The sequence below is a fragment of the Castor canadensis genome, chromosome 11, assembly GCF_047511655.1.
Source record: "Castor canadensis chromosome 11, mCasCan1.hap1v2, whole genome shotgun sequence".
In the NCBI taxonomy this organism is placed as follows: Eukaryota; Metazoa; Chordata; class Mammalia; order Rodentia; family Castoridae; genus Castor; species Castor canadensis.
The window spans coordinates 52,706,135-52,721,974 of record NC_133396.1 but is presented as its reverse complement, the minus strand read 5'-3'; the positions used below and the strand labels follow the sequence as shown (position 1 = coordinate 52,721,974).

General features: G+C 43.8%; 1 pseudogene; it reads right to left on the bottom strand.

Moving 5' to 3' along the window:
• Nucleotides 1-13,642: 13,642 nt before the first annotated feature.
• LOC109692299 (NXPE family member 3 pseudogene) lies at nucleotides 13,643-15,301 on the bottom strand (annotated as a pseudogene).
• Between the last annotated feature and the right edge of the window lie 539 nt (nucleotides 15,302-15,840).

Below are 15,840 nucleotides of genomic sequence, written 5' to 3'. Positions count from 1 at the left end.
AGGTGACCCTTCTCTGGTCTCCAGTAACATTCCAGTTTTTCTTTGTTTTACTGTAGCACTCATTAATTTCTCTTCCTCTTCCCTGACTTCCTGCCACAGTTAAGGTACAAGAACAGGGATACTTAAATAGTCTACCTGCATCTGCCTTCCTCTGAAATGTTAGCAAGTTGTTGGCTCCTTGAGTGGGTAAAGGGAAGAAAGAATGCATATCTGGCAAAGAGAAGTCCTAAAACTCACCTATTGTCCCTGTATTTGGCCTAGATGACATCTCCATGTTGTAGCACCCAAATTCATTGTCTTAATGATTAGAGGTTGCCAGACATGCCCACGTGTATTCCCCCAGCCTAGGAAGGTATAAAATCACAGCTATGAAACCACCATTTTGAGCCTTTGCTCCCATTTCCTGCATGGGGAGCAGGAACTGTTTTTCTGTTTTCCCTCTATTTCTCCTGACTTTATCCTGTTATGCTAAAATAAATCCTTGCTAAAGCTTCTACCTTGTGAGATTCCTTATTGTGTGACATCTTGAAATACTTATCATGTTTGTGGATCTCAAGGACCTATGATTTTGCATGGAAACTGAGAAGTTTTAGGAGTCACCCCCCACCCCTCCTCCAGTTACAGAAATCTCATCTCATCCCCCACCCCAGCATTACAGATAAAGCTAAAAATTCCCATTCACTCCCAATATTTGTTTAAACATGTTTTGGTGGTACTGGGGTTTGAACTCTACCACATGAGCCACACCCCCAGCCCTTTTAGCTTTGGAAATATTTCAAACAGTGTTTATGCTGGGGTCAGCCTAAGCTGTGATCCTCCTTTTGAGGAACAGGTAGGGGAGTGGAGGGAGATAGGGCAAGTTGATAACATAGTGATGGAGGGGAAACTTTCAAGCTCTTCCCACTTCTTTTTCCTGATATCCCTTGCCATGGCACTCACTGAGTCTGCATAAAGGACTTCCGCTCTGGTGAACAGCTCATACAGGACCTGCATAGGGGGCTTCCACTGTGGAGGTCTGTGGTCCAAGAGGGAGGAACCAATCAGTGGATGCTTCTGCCCTTGTGCACTGAGGTGGGGGACCCAGTGAAAACTGGAAGGAACACATGAGTTAAAGGGAACCCATCTCAGTACTGGACATCCCCAACTATGTCCCTAGAAAGGGAGGGCATGTCCCAGGGATAAGAAATGAAACACAAGGATTCTCCCACCTACTACAAAGTAAAGTTCCTCACTTTATTTTCACTTTGTTTCCCCCAATAAAACTTTGCTAAACTCTCTCTTTTACTGACTCTTAATTCTTTATTCAGAAAAAAAAAAAACCAAATCCCTGGATGATAACACTGTGCCTCTATGAAGCTGGGATGACAGGCATGTGCCACCACACCCAGCTTATTGGTTGAGATGGAGGGGGTCACTCCAATCTCTGCCTCCTTAGTATCTTGGATTACAGCTAAGAAGCTAAGGTGTAATGGATTAAATGAGCCACCATGCCCAGCCTGTTCTCATTATTTTTTTTTTTTTGGCAGTCCTGGGGTTTGAAATCAGTGTCATGCTTGCTAGGCTGGCACTCTACTACCTGAGCCATTCCACCAGCCCTTTATTTTTGTAAACAAATTTTTTGTTGTATATTTGCAAGAGGTGCTCAAACTGCTTTTGCTGAAAAGCGTGGACTCCTTACTTGGACTAATGAATTAATTAAAACAGGAGAAAAAAAGCTTGGCATCTGTCCTCATTTTGTATCTGTCTTTGCTCTAAATGCTTCTCTTTGCAGTCACCTTGCAATCACCTGGGATTCCAGGAAAGCCAGAACTGATTACATCTTCATGACAAGGGACCAAAACTACCCTCAGTAGACCTTCCTCAGGATGGACAACTTGCCAGCTGACAATGAATCCAGAACCTCTCCCAGAACAAGATCTGAGATAATAACCAAGCAGACCACACCTGTTGTTGCAGGAACCTCGAATAGAGACATGGGACATCAAGGCAATTCAGCAGGAAGCAATGTTCTTTTGTGTTGGCACAGACTCAGAGGTCTTAAGTCCAAAGGCTGAGCCCTGAGAACAAAGGGGGCTTGCAAGCAGCCCCTTGCAAGCAAGCTATAGAAGCAAAAAGCAAATTTTAACCCATATATGGTTGCATGCAACTCTATTGACTATTTTACCCTGCTCCCCACAGTGATACATGACCTTCTTCATATTAAAGTTTTAAAGTTTTATATCTCTGCTGTGTCATCCCTTCCCCCCTGCTACATTACCAGAACACAGACTTGCCTGCTTCTTTTCTGGAACTTCTCCCTGCTACATTATTTCCCTCTTTGATGCTTAGACCAACCTAAGGCCAAAGAGCATCATCCTGATTTAGGAGTTTATATTTCCACAGCATCATTATATGGGCAGTCTTTTTTTTTTTGGTATAGTGGCCTCCATAATGGCCACATAATTGACCACAACATTAAGGGAACCAGGCAGGGTAATATTAAACATGCTTCCAAGATAAGGCCCATTGCCCCTATCAAAGTTTTTAATCCACCTAAGGCAGAGAACGATCCTCCAAACAGGTCATTGGGATTCCATCTTCTCCAAGTCTGGATGGGGACTTTGGCAATCTTCCTCATTTTGTCTGATTTTTTTTATGACCTTCCCTTTATAATCAGTCTGTAAGCAGCAGTTGCTTAGGTTAAATTTTTCACAAACTCCTCCCTCAGAAGCAAGCAGGTAGTCTAGACCTAAGTGGTTTTGATAGATAGCATTGCACATTTTAGTGCTTTGTTTTGCCAGCAAACTGAGAGCTCTTGTGGTTTTATTAGTTAATAATTTCAACAACGGCCTGTAGCCTGATGATGAGATTAAGTGTATAAATTGGGGTGCGATAGCCCCAGGATCCCTCTTTTGCCCAAGTGGCAGGACCATAAAACTGGATGATTCACTCAGGAGGCCACGCGTTATCTTTCAAATTGCCAATCTGTAAGGCACCCTGCTTTTGTCTATTTAATCTCTTTATATATGGGAACTCCCAGATTTTCACCTTGTCTGAGGGGGAGCAAGAAGAAGGTTGGACTTATTGTACCCATCATGCAAGACCTGACCAGCTGCACCATATAATCTTACTTCCCACAGATCCAATACAGCCCCCAGGGTGCCTGCCAATTTATGTTTGTGGTAAGATTGTTCCAAGCTTTTCAGAGAGCAGAGAAGTTGGCCAACAGGTGGGGCTGTGGTTGTATGTAGTTTGGAATGCCCCAGCATTGGGTCTCTTGGGCGGTGTCATTGTAAAACTTCTGTCCTAAACAAGTTAAATTCCCTACTGGGGTAGAGAACTGGCCTTTTGGGCAGGAGATACAGTAACTCCCAATGATAGAAGTTTTTAGGAGCCAGACACTTTTCCTGTGGTTGGGGAAGGCGGTCACATTAAAGGGCACCCGTGGGTCTAGCTCCCTTGCTTCCCATGGCCAGTGGTCTCCCATGTTGTTTCCTCCACAAACATAGCATGACGTGACATTCAGTGTCTGGGCTATAGACTCAGCCAGTGAGAGGAACAAGTTTTTGGTCTTGACAGATATAGGGAACTCACTCCGCATTTCCTCATAAAAAGAATGAAAGACTTGGTATGAGGATCCCTCATGAGTGATTGTGATGACCTTGAAATGTAGCAAGGTACTGGGGTCATACCCCTTTCCACTTATCTTTATACCAACCATAAGTCCCTGTTCCCAATCTAAGGGCTTTAGTATAGTAAAATTTACAGAGTTACAGGTGCCAAGAGTGCAATTTAGGGGTAGGCATCCCTTTGTGACAGATGGCTGAGTATTCTGCCATCTGCCAGGTAGCCCATGAAATACAATTCCAGTAAGTACAATAATGCCAGCCTTTGCCACCACAGGACCTGCCACTCTGGCAAATGTACTTATCATTTGATGTATAGACTCTCTCTTAAGCTAGGCCTCCACATCCCTGGCTATCTTGGCCTATGGCTGCACATACATCAAAAAACACTGACACTGGCTTATCAGGGTTGAATACCTGGGTATGGTTAATGAGGTCCCTAATTCCTCTCCCCCCCAGATAGTGCCATCAAATATCTGGACCTCCAACCATTGCTCCCAAGGGCTGTAGGTAGGGTTGAAACAGACCATGGGAGCACACTGAATAAATGGTATGGTCATGGGTGCAAGACCCAATGACAGAGCCTGCACATGAGTAGTAAGTATGGAAAAGCAAAATCCTGGTGACAACACTTCCTGCCCAAGTAGTATGCATACATAGGTCACAGTTGGAGATATGGGGGTTTCCAAGCAAGGGACTGATTAAATTTAACAAAAGGAAAACATGGAAAAGACTCATCCCTGGAGGGGGAAGAACATGACTCTTCAACCTCCTGCCATGCATAGAGTAGTCAACTTCTGGTGTGACTAGAGCAGCACTGTCATCCCACCATCCATAGTCATCTGTTGTTTCCTAGGAAGTAGAGTCCTACTGAGGAAGGACATGGATGTTCCAGAGAGTGATCTTGTACAGCGAAGCTGATCAGGGATGCACTGCCACTTGAGAGAGGCTGGCTTTACTAGGCTGTGGTAGACCCAAGAAGCAATCTCTGCTACTTTAACTGTGGTAGAGTAGACAAAATAACAACAAAAGGGCCTCTCCACAATGAGGCTTTAATGGTTGGAAATCCATTCCTTTACCCAGATGGCATCCCCTTGCCTATAAGTGTGCTTGAGAGTTGTCAGGCTGACGGAAGTCTCTTCCGGACCCAGATATTGATCTTTAAGAGTCAACCCAAGGGCCTGCCTCTGTTGCCTCATGGTGAAGTCACCTATTTCTTTGAGGTCCCCCTGTATGCCCTTGATTAAGGGGGTTGGGTGTCCATAAAGGACTTCAAAGGGTGAGAGCCCTGTCTGTTTTGTGGGACTAGACCTAATCCTTAATGATGCAATGGGTAGTAATTGATCCCATTGCAGATGGGTCTCCTGACATAGTTTTCCTGACTGTAATTTTAGAGTTCTATTCATACTTTTCACTTTTCCTGAACTCTGGGGACAGTAGATCATATGCAACTTTCAGGCGAATTCTAAGCCCTTAGCCACCGTTGTACCACCTCATCCACAAAGGCTGGCCCATTATCTAACCCAGTAGACACAGGTATTCCAAAACAAAAGATGATTTCCTTTAGCAGATATCTGGCCATCTCCCAAGCCTTTTTGGTCCATGTGGGAAAGGCTTCCACCCATCCCGAGAAGGTACAGTCAAACACCAACAGATATTTGTATCCCTGAGCTTGCAGCATTTTAGTGAAGTCCATAATAAAGTTTTCAAGAGGAGTTCCACCAACTCTTTGTACCTGGGGAGGCACCCTTGGCCCTTGCCTAGTGTTGTTTTTGGCACATAGGCTACATCTTTCACAAACTGGCTTACTTATGCTGGAGAGTTTGGGGACATAAAAATGCTGGGCCAAGGTGGCCTCAAAGGCTGTTCACCCTGAATGAGTTTCTTCATGGAACTGCTTGACAAATGTAGGGGACAGCAACTCAGGTATGGAAATATGGCCATTAGCAACCTTTCACCATTGATCTAGAAGAAAATTTCCCTCCTCAGTCTTAAACCAAGCCTGTTCTTGTGATGTGTACTGTGGGTCCCATTCAGCTGAGAGACATGGGAACAAGGAAGCCATCAGGACAGTTAGGACTGGTCACCTCATCAAGGCCACTTGTTTGGCCTCCCTGTCAGCTTTCCAGTTTCCCCAAGCAATTGCTGAATCTCCCTTTTGGTGTCCTTGGCAGTGTATAACTGCCACCCATTTAGGGTCCCATACGCCATCTAGCAGTTCAAGGATTTCCTGCCTATACTTTTTCCTTCTGAGTTAATGGGCCCCCTCTCTTTATATAAGGCCCCATGGACATTGATGGTTGTGAAGGCATATTTGGAGTCAGTGTAGATGTTTACTCAAACTCCTGCAGCAAGCTGGAGTGCCCACATGAGGGCAACAAGTTCAGCCTTTTGTGCAGAAGTCCCAACCAACAGTGGGCATGCCTCAATGACTGAGTCCGGAGTCACCACTGCATACCCAGCAAAGTGCATGCCATCCTGGACAAAGTTGCTGCCATCTGTGAAATAGTCAATGTCTGGATTGCTGATAGGCTGATCAGTTAGATTTTGCCAGCTCCAGAAAACCTCATCCATAACCTCTAAGCAGTCATGCTCTGGAGGGCCCAAATCAACCAGCAATAAATGGCTGGGTTTAGTCTTAACCATCTCCAGCCAAATGTGTGGGTTTTCACATAGCATATTCTGTTATTTGACCATCCAAGAGTTAATCAACCAATTTCCCTTATACTCCCTAAGTGTCAGGACAGAGTAGGGAACCCAGAGAGTGAGCTCTTGCCCTGGGCTTTGATTGTCTGCTTCCATCACCAGGGCAACAGTGGCTGCTAGAGCACACAGGCAAGGCAGCCAGCCTTGTTTTGACAAGTAAGCCACCAGCAGGTGCCAGGAGCCTCATAGCTGAATCAGGACCCTGAGAGCTGTCCTCTTTCATTCATGGACATACAGGAAAAAGAGCTTCATCACAGCCAGCAGGCCTAGAGCAGGGGGCATTTGTGTCCTCTTGATTTCTTTAAAGGATTTTTCTCTTTTTTTTTTTTTGTTACCCAATACTAAGAATTACCATTATCTCCCCTCTTTGGCTTCATAAAAGGGTTTGGCCAAGAGGGAGTAATTAGGGATCCAGATTTGGCAGAAACCTGCAATTCCCAAAAACTTTCTGATTTGCCAGTGGGTCTTAGGGTATGGGACGGAACAGACAGCCTGTTTCCTCTCAGGACTGTGTTGCCCCTGAGACAGGTGAAAGCTGAGGTATTTGACAGTGTTTTGGCAAATCTCAGCCTTTTTCCTAGACCTTTTGTCAACTGACTCCCATAAAAGAAAAAGGAGGAGGCAAGTCCCTTCCATACAGTTCTCCTGAGTTGGTCCAGCCAGCAGGAGGCCATCTACGTATGGGAGGAGTATGCAACCGTGCTGGTCAGCTGAGAAGGTTTTGAGGTCAGATGCCAAGGCAGTTCCAAAAATTGTGGCAAATTTTTTAAACCTTGTGGCAATTGAGTCCAGGTTAGTTTCCCCTTTTCTCCATTATTGGAATTTTCTCACTGGAAGGCAAAAATAGGTTGGCTCTCTGGGGCTAGGAAGATGCAGAAGAATGCATCCTTAAGATTTAAGCAGGTAAAAACTTTGACTCAGCTAGGACAATGCCTAAAAGAGTATATTGATTTGGGACTATGGGGTATAAAGTGACAGTTGCTGAATTTACTCCCTGGAGGTCCTGACTGGCCTGAAATCATCAGTTCCCAGTTTCTAGACTGGTTATAAGGGGGTGTTCCAGGATGACTGGCAAGGTCAAAGGATCCCATATTTTAGGAACCTGTCAAAGTGTTTTTGAATTCTGAACTGGGCCTTGCAGTGGATGAAGTACTGTTTTTTGGCTGACAGGGGTGGCTCCCATCTTTAGTTTTGCCACTACTGGGGGCACATTCTGGGCCAGACCTGGGATGTTATCTTCAGTCCATATGCCTGGAATCTAGAAGAGAAGCTCAGGAACCTCAGGAGGCCTTCCCTCAGGGTCATAGGGCAGCCATTACTCTTCTCATGCCACCATGAGGATTAGAGTCTGCCTCAGGTCCTCTCAACTTTAAGGCTGCTGTGCCATCTGAATCAAAAATTATCTGTGCCCTCAGTTTATATAATAAGTCCCTCCTCATCAGGCCCTCAGGGCAACCTTTATCTCCCTAGATAAAGGAATACATATCTTACTTCATGACTCCCAAGATTTCATTGTCTAGCCACTAAGAAGTGGTGGTGGGCCCAGTTCCCTATAGCCCCAATAATAGTATGCTTTTTGGAAAGAGGACCCACTGGTTGGGCACAACTGAATGTTCTGCACCCATGTCCACCATGAGATCAACAGGATGGTCCCCTATCTTCATTTGAGCCATAGGCTCCTGGGGGCCTGGTCTGTCCTAGTCCTCCTAATGGCCTTCCAAGTCTGCCAGATTGACAATGATTTCCTCCTAGGAGCTGGCCTCCCTGTGGGTGGGCTGATATTTTCTTTCAACAACCTGGCCACTGCCTCTGGTCTGGGGGGGCCTTCTGGGAGTCCCTGACCCATTGGAGACATTCATTCTTCCAGTGCCCTTTCTGATAACAGTAGGCACATTGATTTTGCCCTAGTTCCTCCCTAGGGCGGGGGCACCTGGGTGTATTGGTCACTGTCAGTGGTAATTGCCTCTGTTCTGCCTGGATTAGTTCTCTGCAGCCCACTTGATTGTTCATCTTTCTGTTGGCCTCCCACTTAGCCTCCTCATCTCAATTGACAAAAACCTTTATGGTCACCTCCAGAAGCTGGTTAGCATTCAAACCAGTGAATCCCTCCTGTTTCTGCAATTTTCGCCTTATGTCTCCCTGGGCCTGGCCAACAATAGCAGTATTTATCATCCACTGCTTTTTAGGGACTTCCAGGTCAAAGGGGATGTACATACAGCAGGCCTGACACAAACGCTCATAGAACTGGCTGGGACTCTCATCTGGCCCTTGGAGGACTTCTGATGTTTTGTTCATATCATGGCCTTTCCCCCTCCTTCCTTCATGCCTCCCAATAATGCCTCCTGATACCGTTCAAGTCGCTGGTAATCTCGGCCATTATTGGGGTCCCAATGGGGTCTTCCTCAGGGAAATAGGCCTGAGTGTATCCTTGGGCACTTAGATTGCCCTCTGGGGCATGATCTTCTAACCACTTTAGAGCTGCCAATGTTATATGGTGTCACTCTTCAGTATTAAATAGTCAGAAGAAGCTGGCAACTATCTGTTCAGGTGGGTTTGTGAGTCTGGGTGATAGACTGCATCAAATCGATCAGAGCCTGAGGCTTTTCCATGAAGGAGGGGAGTATGATGTTTCCAGTTTAGGAGGTATAGGGTGGTAAAGGACTGGTAGACAAATATCCATTCTCCTTGTATTTGACCATCCTGGTCATAATACACTGGGCCTTGGACATCCCTAGGGGCATCTAAAGGGTGATGGGGGCCTGAGGAGAGGAGGGGTCTTCATAGAGACTGGCTAAATGCTCCCAACTGCATGGGGGATATGGGGTGAGCACTGGCGGACTTGGAATGGGGTCCATAGGACTGAAGGAGGTCAGGGGAGTTCCCTGGGCAAGATTTCACAGGTGTGACTGTCCGTCAAGCTACCCCATCTGGTGTTGAAGGTGAGAGTGTAGAACTGGGTGCTGGTGGCAGAGGTGGATAGAGCGGCACATAGGGTGGTGTTATTTCCTCTGGTTCCTCAGCCAGTATAGGTTCCTTTGTTTTCTTTCTACACTTGGAAGTTTCAGCCACCCTAGCTACCATAATCCTACAGATCTCTTCCATACAGGGCCTTAGCCATGTGGGCTGGCTGAGGACAGCAGTTGCCAGCAGTCAATATAGGGAAACTGATTTGGGTCCTCAGGCTTCCGTACAAATACCCTATAAACTTCATTAACCATGGTTTTATCTAGTGACCCTTCTGGGGTCACCCTATACAAAAAGCAGACCAATCTACTTCACAAAGGGCCTTAAGCTTGTTAGGAGTTAACTCCATAGTCTCCATTAAATCCCTTTTTAAAATTTTAATCATACACTCCAAAGGAGTGTTTTTACTTGGTTTTCCACCCATTTTCTCCCATTACCAGACATCAAGGCAGACACAAAGGGGTAGAGTTTTGGAGGAGAGGAAAAGGGGGGTCCACTTCTACAACACAAAAGGGAGATCAATAAGTACCCCTTATCAGTGACCTGCACCCAGTTGCCTGGCCAGGAACTACACCTACACAGGGTCCTCACTTGCTTCATCCATCTCTGGACACTCTCTTCAATTTAGGCATCTCTTAGCTGTAGTAAGTCTGTCAAACCCCAAACCAGAGTCCCTGTTAGGGCTCACCCTAGACAATATAAGTTCACCATGGACCTGAAGATTGGGATTCTGCACTTGCTTTGTAGCCAAGCTATGTCTCATTCACACACATTCACATACAGGCACCCAGCGTTTCAACCCCACATCCAGATCCTAGCAGTCATGGTTTCACTTTCACTCAGAGTTACTCGAGTGACCTGGGAGGTGGTCAAGCTCCCCTCTGCCTTTGGTTGATTGATTGGTCCAGGCCTAATATTTGAACCTGCAGACCTGCAGTCTGATGGACGGCACTCCCCTTGCTGGTCCCTGTGCCTCACCAGGTTCCATTGTGCATCCAAGGCCCTCACCCCAACTCGCCGGGAGGACAAGTCCCTCCTCCAGATCAAACTGTCCACTGGCACCTGGTGGGATCACTTTTCCTGGCGATCCAGGGAACACCCGGGCAACAAGGGAGTGTGAAAAACCACCATCTCCACAATCCTAGATGAGTCCCCAGAAATGATGTTGGAATCTCAAGCAGAGACACAGAACATTGAGGCCATTCAGCAGGAAGCATCATGTTATTGTGGTGGCACAGACTCAGAGGACTCAAGTACAAAGGCTGAGCCCAGAAAACAAAGGGGGCTTACCTTATATCACTTTGCAAGCTCACAGAGTGGCATAAGTGGTAGAACACCTACCTGCCAAGCAAGTATGAGGCCCTAAGTTCAAACCAGTACCACCAAAAAAAATGTGCAAAAGGAAGTTGATCCTTTTCAGTTTAACTATTGGTTTGCATTAGAGCAGTTAACTTTCTCCCTTGTATTGTAAATAATCTTCTTTTTCCATCTCTTTCAGATTGGCACGTCATACCTTAAACTAAGCAACTTCTCCTACAGCAGACATCTCTGAAACAGAAACATGAAAGGCGTCATAATGGGAAAATTTATAGAAAATGATCCTTGGAACCCTCCAATACATCAGAGATAATAGGTTATTGAGACAACAAAATAGTTGGGATAGTAAATTAAGTAAAAGATGCCAGGTGCCAGTGGCTCACACCTGTAATCCTAGCTACTCAGGTGGCAGAGATCAGGAGGATTGCAGTTTAAAGCCAGCCCAGGCAAATACTTCATATCTTGAAAATACCCATTGCAAAAAGTGTTGGCAGAGTGGCTCAGAGTGGCTCAAGGTGAAGGCCCTGAGTTCAAGCCCCAGTACTGCAAAAAAAAAAAAAAAGAGTAACTGACCCACAAAAAAACTCACAATGAAAAAAGTGAATTTCTGGCTAATGTTGTGTTTAAAAAACAGAGTTTTCACAGAAAACATTCATCACAAAAGTAACCTATATGGACAAAGTTGCAAAACCCATTCAATCAGGAACCTGCTTGGGCAAGAAAATTTTCAGGTCTATTAAAGGCACCAAAGATATGAGGCAGGGAGCAGGGGCATGGCTCAACTGGTAGAGTGCCTGCCTAGCAAGCACAAGGCCCTGAGTTCAAACCCCAGTACTGCCAAAAGGAAAAAAAAAGAGATGAGGCAGGCCTCAAAACTTAGAACCTAAACTAGGTAAGGAAATCAGTGGAAGAGAGGAACCTTATGAACCTTATGTAATGTACACAGAGAGGCTTTTAGTTGTAAGTTGTAAGTCATTTCTTAATATCAGAGAAATCACACTAAAGGAAACAGGATGAAAGTTATGAATGTGGTAAGTTTTCTGTCAATCTGTATACCTTGATTAACATAAAATATTCACTGCTGAGAATAAATGTAACAAATGTGGGAAAGCCTTCGCTGATTCCTCAGCTCTAATCATTCGTCAGAGAATTCATGTGGAAGAGAAACCTTATTTGTGTACCGTCTGTGGATATGCATACCTTAACCACCACCTGAGAACCCATACTGGAATGAAACTTATGTGTGTCATGAATGTGTGAAATGATTCAGCCAAACATTAAACCTTACCAAATATCGCAAATTCACACTGAAGAGAAGCCCTCAAAAGTACAATTGTCTTTTAGTAATAACTCATAACTTAGTGTACATATTCTGAATAAAAGCCAAGTAAATGGGACAATGTGAGAAAGCATTCAGAAGGATTCTAGATGCTGGGTGCCAATGGCTCAGGCCTGTAATCCTGGCTACTTAGGAAGCAAAGATGAGGAAGATCATGGTTTGAAGCCAGACCTGAGCAAATAGTTCTCAAGACCCTATCTTGAAAAAACCCATTACAAAAAAAGGTTAATTGAGTTCTCAAGTGGTAAGTGCCTGCCTAGTAAGCATGAGGCCCTGAAATCAAACCCCAGTGCTGCAAAAATCCTTGTAAATTAATTAATGCCAAAAAGTTTTCAAGAGTAGCTCAAGCCATCAAAGAACACCAGAGTGTGAACGTGAAGAATGCAAGATGTCATTTGATACCAGTTCTCAGAGAGAACCAGAGGATACATACTGAAATAAATTTTATACATTGAATGAATGTGAGAAGGAGGATCTTCAGGAATTACTTAATTCACTGATCAAAGAATACAATCCTAGAGAGTGAAATGTTAGAACTAATAACAAATACAGATTACTTATATCAAGTCTTATGCTTATAAAAAATGTATGTTTAAGAGACTAACCATAATTGACATTTTAAAAGATACATTATTATTCCTTAATTTTCACTGAATACTTAGGAAACATTTTGTAAAACAACCACTTTATGCGATAAATTTAAGAGGGTATGTGATGAAAGTAAGTATAAATGGTCTGTGACTTATGATAGTTTGATTTTACAATGGTGCAAAAGTGATACACATTCAATTTAGAATTTTGATCATTTCCCAAGCTAGTGCTATTTAATTCAACATTCTTTTATGTTGCTGGCAGTGACAGTCAGCCAGAGCTCCAAGTCAGCTATGTAACTATGAGGATAAACAACTGACACTACTGTGTGTTATGTGGATAAAGTACCATGTTCCATACATTAGGTATATTAAATGCTCCCTCATCTTACATTCATTAACAAAATTAAAGCATGGGTAGAAAATCTAGTAATGCATATAAGTTAAGGCAGAACATGTGTGAAAACATTTAATTTTACATTATAAAATCCATATACAAAATAATAAGGTTATAGGAAAAGGAGGAATAAGTCCTTGCAATCCCACCAAATCCCAACAACCGTTGTTTACAATTTTTGATGTATTTATTATTTTTCAAAATAAAAAAGTCTTGCTTTTTATTATAGAAATGACATGTTATTTTAGAAATAACATTCTTTTAATAATGTGTAAAAATAGAAAAAAAAGTGTTAGGAAAGTGACTGATCTATATTCTATGACCCAGAAGTAAGTATTCTAATGCACTTTTTCAGGACTTTATTCTACACACAGGTGTGGTATATAATACATATCTTGTCTTTTTATCTTATTACACAGATAATTTCACTTAACGTTCTATCATAAACACTTTCCCTGTTGTATAATATGTTATAACTCATGAGATGAAGGAATGAGTAACTTTATAAATCATTCTCACTTTAAATCTAGTGGAGAGTTAGGTCTTCTTCCTTTGGATAAAATTCAGTCAAGCACCATAACATTTTGGGAAAAATCCCTTTGATTATATTTGTAAAAACACAGTTGCAACACAAATGAAGCATGTGATCCCATATCATACTCTCTAATAGTCTGAACTTGACTTAGTTACATCTTCCTTTTCCATTCACAAACTTTCTATAATATCAGTCAATTGGGAAAGTTGCTGTCCTCTCCTTGGGGGCATGGTAGCTCTCCAAAGCACACACAAAAGACAAAAACATGCCCAGCTGGTTCTTCACAATAACTTCATCTGGATGCAGCTTGTGGGATAATAATGGACAGGTTCATCATTAATTATCTCAGGCATCAACAAGATACACTCCAACCTCTGAGAACATCCTTTGACGAATAACGTCCACTTGAAAGTTGTACCAGTTGCAGTTGCAAAGGCTTACCTCAGTTCTCAGCTCATGGGCATTGGCTGTTTGTATGACCATCATGGTCTTGGGCTTTGATTGAGGAGCTGGACCACTGCTCCACGGATGTGTACTTCCAAGGGGAAGTGGTTGCTATGGCAACCACAATGTTCTTCCCTCCCACAGTTCCATTCAGTTCCTTTGCCACATAAGGGAGCTCATCACTAATGACAGTTGTGAAGTAGACAGGTGAACCATGGCAACGGAATTTGGGCAGGATGTTGTGCTTATTCTCCCCTGAAGAAAGGGACCCATATTCTTGGGACAACCCAAGTTAAGCTTCACTAAATCTGGAAGAAATGTAGTGAGGTATTCAAACCATTGCTTGATTGTTGAGTCACCAAATAAATACACCATTTTTCTTTGTAAGCCTTTTAAAATGTTATCAGTGTCATCCAACTGGTGCATCTTAAACTTTCTGGGCCTCCACTGGTCTTTATAATAATACCTGGAGGGAAAAGTTCCTGAACCTTGAGATACTTTTAGGTTATTAGTTTCTTTTATCCTCCTGGAGTCGACTGGCATTTTGATGTTAACAGCATTGTGAAAGAAAGCACTCTGCATCCATTAGAAGGACCTTCACTCATCCACCTGTGAAACGCTTAATTATGGTGCTGCAAGAGAGCATTTTTGATTTGAGGCAGATCAGGGCTCAAGTTCGAGACCCAGTGTCGAGTTTTGTAAAGTCCCACAGGAGCAGACTCCCAGGAAGACACACACAGCACTCAGTAGGTTCAGAAATTCCTCCTGAACAGAAGAGACCCTTGAAGTAAACTCTGTCTTGTTTCTCTGCCTGAAGGTGCTAAAGAACTCTGATCATTTCACTGAGGTAAACCAGAGATACGGACTCTTTAACTTTGCCTGGCCAGAGAAAAGAGAAAAAAAAACAAAACTGGTAAAACCCATTCTGGTAGTCTCCTACTCTGCTCACAGCTCCCACCTGCTGCACCAGGGAATGGATTCTAGACTGCAGGTAGTCTCTACCATATTTCTTGGGCTTAAAAATCCTGCATATGAACCAGTACTTCAAGCTGGCTGCAGAGTTCAAGATGACAAAGCAGCTGGAAGAAGGGTCAGTGCTCTGCACAAAGAAAACCAGGCCCGCATCACACACTGCAAGGCGGCCAGCAAGCAATCCTGGATTGGGCCTGGTTCTGATAGCCACAGAAGGGATGCTGGCTAATGCCTGGAGCCTGGGAGGAGACAAATTGTCCACTGTTGTCAATGAATGGCTGAAACAGTGTCATGGTTCAAGTACTCTACCTGAATGACATTAATGACCACCAACACCACCATCAGCACTGCAAGCAGACAGCAGAAAAGCTGTAGTCTGAAGAAATTGGTCCCCACTGTCTGACTGTCTTGAACACCCATAGCCAACTCCATGCTACCTTCACTCCTCAAACTCCAGGTCTTTGTTTTTCTGCCCTACAGATCAACTTTCAGTTTAATTTGCTTCTATCCTGCTAGTAGTCTTAAGAGTTATATAGGGGAGAGACCGCAGTTTGGCTTTCAACAAACTTCGTTTCTGGAAATTTCCCAAGAAGAAATACTTACTGAAATGAACAAAATTGAGTTTCCACTTAACTCTCCTTCCAGCATGAAATCCTGAACTCAGGCAATCGTGAGCAGCTGCCCTTGTCCTTTTCTTGCCACATTTGAAACAAAACTTGTTTTTTTTCATTTTATGTCTTTCTTCCTCTCTGGGTCCCACCACCCACTGTTTGCTCTCCAGCAACCTGATGCGGACATCCTTGGTACGTGTACACTGCTCTCGGCTGTTCTCCTGATTCATGAACCTGCTACATCTCTTCGCACCCTCCCTCCCCTGCTATGATTGCTGTCACAAGCTTTTATTTGTTGAAAATTCAGCTGTCCAATAACACATAAAATTAGATCATGTTGAAGAGGCTATAGCAGAAAAG